The sequence below is a fragment of the Bombina bombina genome, chromosome 7 (genome assembly GCF_027579735.1).
Source record: "Bombina bombina isolate aBomBom1 chromosome 7, aBomBom1.pri, whole genome shotgun sequence".
In the NCBI taxonomy this organism is placed as follows: domain Eukaryota; kingdom Metazoa; phylum Chordata; class Amphibia; order Anura; family Bombinatoridae; genus Bombina; species Bombina bombina.
This window is the reverse complement of record NC_069505.1, coordinates 449,931,245-449,945,340: the sequence shown is the minus strand read 5'-3', so window position 1 is coordinate 449,945,340 and position 14,096 is coordinate 449,931,245. Positions and strand designations below refer to the sequence as shown.

Here is a 14,096-nt window from a genome sequence, read left to right as displayed (position 1 = left end):
TGCTGCACCATATTGTATATAATGTGCATATAACCAGCGGTAACAGAATATTAGTGCTGCACCATAGTGTATATAATGTGTATATAACCAGCAGTAACAGAATATTAGTTCTACACCATATTGTATATAATGTGTATATAACCAGCAGTAACAGAATATTGGTGCTGCACCATATTGTATATAATGTGTATATAACTAGCGGTAACAGAATATCAGTGCTGCACCATATTGTATATAATGTGTATATAACCAGCGGTAACAGAATATTAGTGCTGCAGCATATTGTATATAATGTCTATATAACCAGCGGTAACAGAATATTAGTGCTGCACCATATTGTATATAATGTGTATATAACCAGCAGTAACAGAATATTAGAGCTGCACAATAGTGTATATAATGTGTATATAACCAGCGGTAACAGAATATTAGTGCTGCACCATATTGTATATAATGTATATATAACCAACAGTAACAGAATATTAGTGCTGCACCATATTGTATATAATGTGTATATAACCAGCGGTAACAGAATATTAGTGCTGCACCATATTGTATATAATGTGTATATAACCAGCGGTAACAGAATATTAGTGCTGCACCATACTGTATATAATGTGTATATAACCAACGGTAACAGAATATTAGTGCTGCACCATAGTGTATATAATATGTATATAACCAGCGGTAACCTAATATTAGCGCTGCACCATATTGTATATAATGTGTATATAACCAGCGGTAACAGAATATTAGTGCTGCACCATATTGTATATAATGTGTATATAACCAGCGGTAACAGAATATTAGTGCTGCACCATATTGTATATAATGTGTATATAACCAGCGGTAACAGAATATTAGTGCTGCACCATATTGTATATAATGTGTATATAACCAGCGGTAACAGAATATTAGTGCTGCACCATATTGTATATAATGTGTATATAACCAGCAGTAACAGAATATTGGTGCTGCACCATATTGTATATAATGTGTATATAACCAGCGGTAACAGAATATTAGTGCTGTACCATATTGTATATAATGTGTATATAACCAGCGGTAACAGAATATTAGTGCTGCACCATAGTGTATATAATGTGTATATAACCAGCGGTAACTGAATATTAGTGCTACACCATATTGTATATAATGTGTACATAACCAGCGGTAACAGAATATCAGCGCTGCACCATATTGTATATAATGTCTATATAACCAGCGGTAACAGAATATTAGTGCTGCACCATATTGTATATAATGTGCATATAACCAGCGGTAACAGAATATTAGTGCTGCACCATAGTGTATATAATGTGTATATAACCAGCAGTAACAGAATATTAGTTCTACACCATATTGTATATAATGTGTATATAACCAGCAGTAACAGAATATTGGTGCTGCACCATATTGTATATAATGTGTATATAACTAGCGGTAACAGAATATCAGTGCTGCACCATATTGTATATAATGTGTATATAACCAGCGGTAACAGAATATTAGTGCTGCAGCATATTGTATATAATGTCTATATAACCAGCGGTAACAGAATATTAGTGCTGCACCATATTGTATATAATGTGTATATAACCAGCAGTAACAGAATATTAGAGCTGCACAATAGTGTATATAATGTGTATATAACCAGCGGTAACAGAATATTAGTGCTGCACCATATTGTATATAATGTATATATAACCAACAGTAACAGAATATTAGTGCTGCACCATATTGTATATAATGTGTATATAACCAGCGGTAACAGAATATTAGTGCTGCACCATATTGTATATAATGTGTATATAACCAGCGGTAACAGAATATTAGTGCTGCACCATACTGTATATAATGTGTATATAACCAACGGTAACAGAATATTAGTGCTGCACCATAGTGTATATAATATGTATATAACCAGCGGTAACCTAATATTAGCGCTGCACCATATTGTATATAATGTGTATATAACCAGCGGTAACAGAATATTAGTGCTGCACCATATTGTATATAATGTGTATATAACCAGCGGTAACAGAATATTAGTGCTGCACCATATTGTATATAATGTGTATATAACCAGCGGTAACAGAATATTAGTTTAAAAACATACAAAATAATGAACAGCGCTAATTCCTAATCAACATACCCCTTGGATACAGTAAGAAACTTTCCAACGATAGAAGCCCGAACGAAAGACTCTCAGACGAGATGCAGCTGCACACCAATCCGTGGATTCCTCTCTCTCGGATAGATAAACGTAGCTATGAAGACAAAAAAGGGACAGCGCAACTCGATTCAAGGTCTGGGTCTGGGAATCCAGAATAAGGAAGATTATTTATTAGAAGCTTATAATATCTTGGGGGACGGTCAGACCTATAAATGTCTCACATATAATCCAACTATTAAGTTTTCCAAGGAGTTAGATTGCATTCTCCAATTAGCTAAGGAGAGAGGTGTTTTAAATCAAGATGAATATAATTTTATTAAAATAGTGGACCCCAAGGTCCCTACATTTTATCACCTTCCTAAGGTCCACACTTTGTTACAATCTTTCTAAGTATGTCGATTATTTCTTACAGCCTCTGGTTAAAAGGACCAGAGCTTTTTTGAAGGACACTGCAGAGACAATTGGACATTTCGAGGGTCTGGATTGGGAGAACAATTTTAGATGGGCCACTTATGATGTCTCATCGTTATATACTATGATTCCCCATGAACAAGGTCTTAAGGCAGTCGAGTTGGCTTTCTTGAACTATAATATCCCTGAAATCCATTTACAATTTATTTTACAATCCATTAGTTTTATTTTAACCCATAATTATTTTGAGTTTAGGGACAAATATTATTTACAGCTAAGGGGGACAGCAATGGGGACTACCTTTGCTCCCTCTTATGCTAATTTATTTATGGATTGTTTTGAGAGGTGTCACATTTGGAATAACAATCCATTTGAGTCAAATATGGTGAAATATTTCCGGTATATCGATGATGTGATCATCCTCTGGGGGGGGACTGAAGAAGCCTTAGTAGAGTTCAGTGAATACATTAATAAAAACAATTTTAATCTTAAATTTAGTGGGAATAGTTCAGATAGTAAAATAGAATTTTTAGATATTGAACTTTCGGTGGATAATACTAACAATAAAGTTATGGTACGAAATTTTAGAAAAATAGTGGACAGAAATAGCTTTGTTGATGCTGGAAGTGCCCATTTGAAGAGCTGGAAGGATAATATCCCTACTAGCCAGTTTATCCGCATTAGGCGGAATTATACTAATATACTTGATTTCAATGAGGAAGCTATCCATTTAGAACATAAATTTTTAAGAAAAGGATATAGTAGGGAACTACTAGAAGAAGCAAAAAATAAAGCTTTACAACTTAACCGTACTGACCTTTTGAAAAACAAGAGGAAATTGGGTAATAAGTCTAATCCTATCAATGGGAGCAATAACAACTTTGGAGAAACTAGATTTATTACTAGATACAATGAAGGGGCACCGATAGTTACTAAAATACTTAATAAACATTGGGAGATCCTGAAGTTGGACCCAATTTTGGGGAAGGAGATTGGGGATAAACCTAAAATCACGTGTAGGAAAAATAGGAATTTAAAATCTTTCCTAGCTCCTAGTAAATTACGTAATAAGAATAATGCCACTAATAATATCACGGGTGGGGGGTTGTGTAACTGGCTATCAGCCACTAGGGGCACTTTTAAATGCCACAAACCTAATTGTACTATGTGTTCACATGTGAAAAGGGGTGATACTTTTTTTAATTTTGATGGGTCTGAACAATTTAATATGCAATATAGATGCAATTGCCAGACAGTGTACTCAGTATATTTACTATCCTGTAAATGTAATTTAATTTACATAGGGCGCACTAAAAGGAAAACTAGTAAAAGATTTAGTGAGCACCTTTATAACATTAGGACACAATTTGATAAACATAGTGTGCCGGTCCATTTTAGCAATTGTCATGACAGTAGTACAGATGGTCTTCACATTCAAATTATTGACTGGATACCTCCAGGAGTCCCCAATAGATTATTAAAATTAAGACAGAAAGAGACTGAATGGATCTATAGGCTGAAAAGTCTGGCTCCACTAGGTCTTAATATAGATTTGGATATCCTGGCTTTCACATAATAAAGACCTATCTGTCTAGTAGTACTTATAAATATAGAATAAAAGTACATGGTACAGATGTTTTTTATAAAAAAGTTCACATATATATGTCCCTTAATGTGGTATGTCATGTAGTAGGGATCTTGCTGTTATAGCCTATTTATATATTTATTTATTCAAAAAGAAAGTGCTCTTTATCTTATGACATCATCCTCATTTTTTAGATTCCGATCTTTTAGAATTGAATTGTACTAAAGATTCTCTATATCTATTTTTCCCTTAAAATATCTTTTTATCTTTTTTATTTGTAATAAAGGTCACAATGTTTGTTTTTAAAGTTTTTTACCATTATGTGGTTTATCAATTATTGTGGATTATTTATTAAATATGTATATCTTATGCTTATGTTATGTCTATATCTGCTGGATGAAATTTGTGCAATCTAATGGATTATTGTTTTTTTTATGCGACTTGTGGCAAGGAAAACTGACGCCATAAATATGGTTCTTATGATTCCACTTACCTAATTAACGTGGACCTTTATAAGGGACTTTTTCTATGCTTGGATCATTTACTCTTGAAAAAGCCGGTGTGTGTGAACCGGCGAAACGCGTTGAGGCTTTTTGATCCAGTAGGACATCCGTAGGTGGAGGGGAGTGTCGTCAGGCGGTGATCCTGTGATCCTGTGACGTATACAGCGCATAGGTGCCGTTTACCCGGGAGTTTTGAATCAGACGCCGGATACAATTCAACTGCTACAAAAGACGCTAAGCCTGAACCTGGAGGGTCCTTATCTTGTATTTTAACCACTGCTATTTATCAACTTACATCTTGTAAGTGTATTTTTATCTGTGTGCAGATCTGGATGTTATTAAAATCTACCTTGAATCGAGTTGCGCTGTCCCTTTTTTGTCTTCATAACAGAATATTAGTGCTGCACCATATTGTATATAATGTGTATATAACCAGCAGTAACAGAATATTGGTGCTGCACCATATTGTATATAATGTGTATATAACCAGCGGTAACAGAATATTAGTGCTGCACCATATTGTATATAATGTGTATATAACCAGCAGTAACAAAATATTAGTGCTGTACCATATTGTATATAATGTGTATATAACCAGCAGTAACAGAATATTAGTGCTGCACCATATTGTATATAATGTGTATATAACCAGCGGTAACAGAATATTAGTGCTGCACCATATTGTATATAATGTGTATATAAACAGCAGTAACAGAATATTAGTGCTGCACCATATTGTATATAATGTGTATATAACCAGCGGTAACAGAATATTAGTGCGGCACCATATTGTATATAATGTGTATATAACCAGCGGTAACAGAATATTAGTGCTGCACCATAGTGTATATAATGTGTATATAACCAGCGGTAACAGAATATTAGTGCTGTACCATATTGTATATAATGTGTATATAACTAGCGGTAACAGAATATTAGTGCTGCACCATATTGTATATAATGTGTATATAACCAGCGGTAACAGAATATTAGTGCTGCACCATATTGTATATAATGTGTATATAACAGAATATTAGTGCTGCACCATATTGTATATAATGTGTATATCGCCAGCGGTAACAGAATATTAGTGCTGTACAATATTGTATATAATATGTATATAACCAGCGGTAACAGAAAATTAGTGCTGTACCATATTGTATATAATGTGTATATAATGTGTATATAACCAGCGGTAACAGAATATTAGCGCTGTACCATATTGTATATAATGTGTATATAGCCAGCGGTAACAGAATATTAGTGCTGTACAATATTGTATATAATGTGTATATAACCAGCAGTAACAGAATATTGGTGCTGCACCATATTGTATATAATGTGTATATAACCAACGGTAACAGAATATTAGTGCTGTACCATATTGTATATAATGTGTATATAACCAGCGGTAACAGAATATTAGTGCTGTACCATATTGTATATAATGTGTATATAACTAGCGGTAACAGAATATTAGTGCTGCACCATATTGTATATAATGTGTATATAACCAGCGGTAACAGAATATTAGTGCTGCACCATATTGTATATAATGTATTTATAACCAGCGGTAACAGAATATTAGTGCTGCACCATATTGTATATAATGTGCATATAACCAGCGGTAACAGAATATTAGTGCTGCACCATAGTGTATATAATGTGTATATAACCAGCAGTAACAGAATATTAGTTCTACACCATATTGTATATAATGTGTATATAACCAGCAGTAACAGAATATTGGTGCTGCACCATATTGTATATAATGTGTATATAACTAGCGGTAACAGAATATCAGTGCTGCACCATATTGTATATAATGTGTATATAACCAGCGGTAACAGAATATTAGTGCTGCAGCATATTGTATATAATGGCTATATAACCAGCGGTAACAGAATATTAGTGCTGCACCATATTGTATATAATGTGCATATAACCAGCGGTAACAGAATATTAGTGCTGCACCATAGTGTATATAATGTGTATATAACCAGCAGTAACAGAATATTAGTTCTACACCATATTGTATATAATGTGTATATAACCAGCAGTAACAGAATATTGGTGCTGCACCATATTGTATATAATGTGTATATAACTAGCGGTAACAGAATATCAGTGCTGCACCATATTGTATATAATGTGTATATAACCAGCGGTAACAGAATATTAGTGCTGCAGCATATTGTATATAATGTCTATATAACCAGCGGTAACAGAATATTAGTGCTGCACCATATTGTATATAATGTGTATATAACCAGCAGTAACAGAATATTAGAGCTGCACAATAGTGTATATAATGTGTATATAACCAGCGGTAACAGAATATTAGTGCTGCACCATATTGTATATAATGTATATATAACCAACAGTAACAGAATATTAGTGCTGCACCATATTGTATATAATGTGTATATAACCAGCGGTAACAGAATATTAGTGCTGCACCATATTGTATATAATGTGTATATAACCAGCGGTAACAGAATATTAGTGCTGCACCATACTGTATATAATGTGTATATAACCAACGGTAACAGAATATTAGTGCTGCACCATAGTGTATATAATATGTATATAACCAGCGGTAACCTAATATTAGCGCTGCACCATATTGTATATAATGTGTATATAACCAGCGGTAACAGAATATTAGTGCTGCACCATATTGTATATAATGTGTATATAACCAGCGGTAACAGAATATTAGTGCTGCACCATATTGTATATAATGTGTATATAACCAGCGGTAACAGAATATTAGTGCTGCACCATATTGTATATAATGTGTATATAACCAGCGGTAACAGAATATTAGTGCTGCACCATATTGTATATAATGTGTATATAACCAGCAGTAACAGAATATTGGTGCTGCACCATATTGTATATAATGTGTATATAACCAGCGGTAACAGAATATTAGTGCTGTACCATATTGTATATAATGTGTATATAACCAGCGGTAACAGAATATTAGTGCTGCACCATAGTGTATATAATGTGTATATAACCAGCGGTAACTGAATATTAGTGCTACACCATATTGTATATAATGTGTACATAACCAGCGGTAACAGAATATCAGCGCTGCACCATATTGTATTTAATGTATATATAACCAGCGGTAACAGAATATTAGTGCTGCACCATATTGTATATAATGTGTATATAACCAGCGGTAACAGAATATTAGTGCTGCACCATAGTGTATATAATGTGTATATAACCAGCGGTAACTGAATATTAGTGCTACACCATATTGTATATAATGTGTACATAACCAGCGGTAACAGAATATCAGCGCTGCACCATATTGTATTTAATGTATATATAACCAGCGGTAACAGAATATTAGTGCTGCACCATATTGTATATAATGTGTATATAACCAGCGGTAACAGAATATTAGTGCTGCACCATATTGTATATAATGTGTATATAACCAGCGGTAACAGAATATTAGTGCTGCACCATATTGTATATAATGTATATATAACCAGCGGTAACAGAATATTAGTGCTGCACCATAATGTATATAATGTGTATATAACCAGCGGTAACAGAATATTAGTGCTGCACCATATTGTATATAATGTGTATATAACCAGCAGTAACAAAATATTAGTGCTGTACCATATTGTATATAATGTGTATATAACCAGCAGTAACAGAATATTAGTGCTGCACCATATTGTATATAATGTGTATATAACCAGCGGTAACAGAATATTAGTGCTGCACCATATTGTATATAATGTGTATATAAACAGCAGTAACAGAATATTAGTGCTGCACCATATTGTATATAATGTGTATATAACCAGCGGTAACAGAATATTAGTGCGGCACCATATTGTATATAATGTGTATATAACCAGCGGTAACAGAATATTAGTGCTGCACCATAGTGTATATAATGTGTATATAACCAGCGGTAATAGAATATTAGTACTGTACCATATTGTATATAATGTGTATATAACCAGTGGTAACAGAATATTAGTGCTGCACCATATTGTATATAATGTGTATATAACCAGCGGTAACAGAATATTAGATGACTCAGTGCTGCACACAGTGAAGTCCCCCGCTCGTATTCGCATTGCACGGGAACCTCGTTCTCATGCCGTGAGACACAGCATGAGAACCAAGTGCAGTGAAGGGGGTAAGTTGCGCAGCTATGGGCAGCAGTTTTAAATATTTATGTGTTTATTTGGGTATTTACACATATTAACAGAAATATATATGTATATAAGCATAGTACGTTTACGGGCGCACGACAAATTAGCGCTTCACTTGCAATCTGGCCCTTCGTGTATAATATTGCTACAAACACTGCTGCTATATATAGATTATGCTCCAAAAATCTACCTCAATGCGCTCACATGACAAGTACTGCTGCCATATATAAAGCACGCTCCTGAGTCTATCACAGTATGCTCTCATGACAACCACTTCGGCCATATATAGCATATATAAACTGTTATTTACAAGAGACAAAATGTCACCATCACAGAATTTTTACTTAAAATTAGCGCTAATCACCTGTAGAAGTATTTATAAGAACTTCATCCTCCTCAGTCTTCGAGTGATCTAACACATCCGGTTCTCCTCCGTGCTCTACCGCTGAGTCATCTGAAGGTGTCACATCCATACGGCCTGTACAGTGAGAATACACGTGTTTGTAGTGTCAGTGAGATCAATATCTCCCTCCTTTTACATAAATATCATGTGGTCATCCAGAAATTACTATGTACACATGAGATAATTATTTAGCAGACTATCACACATATTGTGCCCACTCACCTGTAACCTACGTACCTCACACACAATATATGTGCACACTCACCTGTAACCCACGTACCTCAGACACAATATATGTGCACACTCACCTGTAACCTACGTACCTCACACACAATATATGTGCACACTCACCTGTAACCTACGTACCTCAGACATAATATATGTGCACACTCATCTGCAACCCACATACATTACACACAATATATGTGCACACTCACCTGTGACCTACATACCTTACACACAATATATGTGCACACTCACCTGTGACCTACGTACCTTACACACAATATATGTGCACACTCACCTGTAACCTACGTACCTCACACACAATATATGTGCACACTCACCTGTAACCTACGTACCTTACACACAATATATGTGCACACTCACCTGTAACCCATGGACCTCACACACAATATATGTGCACACTCGCCTGTAACCTACGTACCTCAGACACAATATATGTGCACACTCACCTGTAACCTACGTACCTCACACACAATATATGTGCACACTCACCTGTAACCCACGTACCTCAGACACAATATGTGCACACTCACCTGTAACCCACGTACATTACACACAATATATGTGCACACTCACCTGTAACCTACGTACCTCACACACAATATATGAGCACACTCACCTGTAACCTACGTACCTCACACACAATATATGTGCACACTCACCTGTAACCTACGTACCTCACACACAATATATGTGCACACTCACCTGTAACCCACATACCTCACACACAATATATGTGCACACTCACCTGTAACCTACGTACCTCACACACAATATATGTGCACACTCACCTGTAACCCACGTACCTCACACACACAATATATGTGCACACTCACCTGTAACCCACGTACCTCACACACAATATATGAGTTTTTGCAGGTTGGGATGTCTGTATTACACCGTTACACAATATATATATATATATATATAAAATTAAGAAAAAGAATAGTATTAGAAAATACCCTTAATCCAGCACACACTCATGTACCAAATTTATACAGCAACCCTCAGGTGACCTATGCATTTAATCAAAGGATGCAGACAAAGGCAGTATGCACAATCAAAATTTATAATACTCATATATCCTATCCCTAAAGCCTAGTACAATAAACTACGACTAAAGGAATGAAAACCTAACAAGTAGATAAGCAATTTACAATAACAAACTGTGGTTCTGTCAAAATTCATAAAGTCCAGTAGTGGGCGGCAGTAATCTTCGCATGCAAGTAACAATGGAGTAAGTTTAGCGATGTCAGAAAGCAAAAGCTAGATGATTACTTGCCAAGCTATATGTCGACATTAGCAGTAACACAGTACATGGATTGTTAGATGCAGGATAGCCAGTCCGTGATATAACAGAAACCAAACCACAGTCCGTTCTGGTGGGGCGGTATTTCCCCGTACCTTCACAGGGGGTTAATGACAGCTCACCTTAGTCTCTGCAGTCATCCAGTATTAGGAGCAATATATCCGCTTACCTCCGCTGCGGGCTTAGTGTGATACAGACCCTGCTTAATCGGGGCAAGATTTGCGGTGCTGCTACCAAACAGGCAGGTTAATTCCACAGATGAGCTGGCCACTGCCTTTGCTGTATCCGTCCTAGAAACCAGGTCTAGGATAAGCCGATTCTTCATGGGGGTAAACCGCTCTCCACCAAACAATTCACCACGCTCACGGAGCTCCTGTGGGCGTGAACAAACAAACGACACGTGTTTCACCCAAAACCTCAATTCCTATTGGGCTTCATCAGGCATGTGATTATTGCGTATCATCGCTAGACTTTATATCCGGTTGCCAGGTGAAATGGTTAACCCGTTAGGTGATAAATACAGTTGTCTAACAATTTGAAAATAACTAAAAAATAATAACTGAAAAAGTGCAGACATAGCCGGCCTCAGGATTGTTCAAAAGAAACAATTATCTGCAATGAAATACTTTATATTAACATAAAAAAGGATCAATCGATAATTAACATTTTAATTCAATATAAGAAGTTGGTGCTAAATAAGTCGAAGTAAACATCTGTTAATATTAAACATTTTAATTCCAGACATTAGCATTAAATGGTACCAATATATACAAAGAACATAGGATGGTATAAACCTGGGGATATAAGTGGATAGAGGGCACATATACAATAAGTCATTATCAAAGCTATAAAAAAGGAGCATAGTTTAGCTCTTCATTAAGACCATTTGGTTGTACTGTGTCCAAATTAAAAATCCACTTACATTCCTCTTTAAGGAGGGCATTATCCCAGTCACCACCTCTTTCAGAAATACTGACTTTTTCTAAACCCATGTAACGTAAGTTGGTAACCTCACTATTATGGAATTCCAAAAAGTGGCGTGCAATTCCACTTGTTTTGACACGTTTTTTTAGGATGTCACGTCTATGCTCTTTCATTCTTTCTTTAATCTCACGGTAGGTTTTACCCACGTATTGCCTGGGGCAAGAATATATATATATATACACACACACACACATTACACACTATATATATATATATATACACACACATTACACACTATATATATATATATATATATATATATATATACTTACCAGAAGTCCCACTTTTACTGGGATTGTCCCGGTTTGGAGGCGCTATCCCAGTGTCCCACCCAGTTGTTCATTCTGTCCCAATAGGGTTGCCACCTCCAGGTTTCAAATCATGTGTCTGGGTTTCAGCCCACCTGAAACCCAGACACATTATTCAAAATGACTGGACTGTGACTTTCCAGCATAGTTGGATACTGGTACTTTGTTACATACAGCCCTGCTTAGCTTAACGTTCATGTCCTTCAAAGTTTACATTTAGTAATACAGTGAGCAGCATAGTTTTTTTTTAATTTTGTAGTACTACTTGGTTTATTTTTCTAAGAATTTAACTCCCCCACGACCCCTGGTGACATTGCCGGTAATACACCTTTAGGGGAATCATATGGGTATGACTAGGAAGTACAGACATTATGGTAGACCTGCATTATGGTATAGAGTAGCCTCTTAAACAGCTTTAGCAGGTACTTACGTGTTTCTTTTTTACTTTCATTCAATGTTGTATTTATGCCTTATCAGTATTTGGCTCTGTTCCTTAATTAGACACATAAAACACATATTACACTGCAGATATTAAATTGTGAAATTGATAATTATGAAAGTGATAATTATGCTTGATGTTTGGCATTATTTAGAATCTGAGATTTAGATTAATGATTTATTTGCCATGACAACGTAATGGTGCCTTTTTCACTAGGGGGTGGTGTTATGGTCTATTTAAACTGTGTGATTTACTTGTTTGACTGAGGAAGGGTAGAGTATCCACGAAACATTACACACATAAAAGCTACTACAGGTAGCCCTCAGTTTACGCCGGGGTTAGGTTCCAGAAGGAATGGTTGTAAATCGAAACCGTTGTAAATTGAAACCCAGTTTATAATGTAAGTCAATGGGAAGTGAGGAAGTTAGGTTCCAGGCCCCTCTCAAAATTGGCATAAGTAACACCTAATACATTATTTTTAAAGCTTTGAAATAAAGACTTTAAATGCTAAACAGCATGTATAAACCTAATAAAATAATCACACAACACAGAATATATAATTAAACTAAGTTAAATGAACAAAAACATTTGCTAAACAGCATTATAAACCTAATAAAATAATCACACAACACAGACTTCACTTGCATTTTTCTGCAAACAGTTCTTTCTATGCATTCCAATCTGGACTGATTTATAGACAGGAAGATCTTGTTCCTTTGAAATCTGCTCAATATCTCAGGTCTGGTTAAACTGATTAATTTCAGCTTGCTTGGCTTTGCTGCAACACAAGCGGACAGCTCCACCTACTGGCTATTTTAATAAATGCACTGCTTCTCAATGCTTTTCAATAGCAGTCATATGACTGGGAAAAAAGGTTGTTATTCTGAAACGGTGTAAATTGAACCGTTGTAAACCGAGGGCCACCTGTACTTTAAAAGGACCGGTAATTGCCACGCCCCCTTGACCACGCTCCTGACCACACCCCCACTGGCACCGCACCAGGTGGTCCCAGTTTCACCTCTAAAAATTATGTTATGCCTATATATATATATATATATATATATATATATATACACACATTACACAGTTACACACATTACACACTATAAATATATATACATTACACAGTTACACATATATATATACATTACACAGTTACAAACACACTATATATATATTACACAGTCAAACACAATGATTTACTGACCTGGTTAGTTACACAGCTAGACAGAGAGCAGAAGCTACCCGGAATCAGGTGTAGAACGCAGGACTGTACTTTGACCCCAGCATGGGTTGAGACTAGATTCTATCCCTCTAAAGGACATTGTCCTTTCTGAGAATGGGATTTAGCTCACTCAGTGTGAAAAAGCTAAATCCCATACTGCTAAAGGACATTTTGCCCCCTAGTGGTCATGTCCTGTATAGGGATGGGAATTAGCCCGCTCACAGTGACAAAGATAGATCCCATACTGCTAAAGGATATTTTTGCCCCTAGTGGTCATGTCCTGTATAGGGATGGGAATTAGCCTGTTCAAA

At 35.7% G+C, this 14,096-nt stretch overlaps 1 long non-coding RNA gene across 1 annotated transcript; it reads right to left on the bottom strand.

Moving 5' to 3' along the window:
* Positions 1-9,252: 9,252 nt before the first annotated feature.
* LOC128635983 (uncharacterized) lies at positions 9,253-13,847 on the bottom strand. Its single transcript, XR_008398640.1, has 3 exons — positions 13,768-13,847; positions 10,952-11,202; positions 9,253-9,349 (listed from the first exon to the last, which is right to left on the bottom strand). It is a non-coding gene; the product is annotated as an uncharacterized LOC128635983 (long non-coding RNA).
* Between the last annotated feature and the right edge of the window lie 249 nt (positions 13,848-14,096).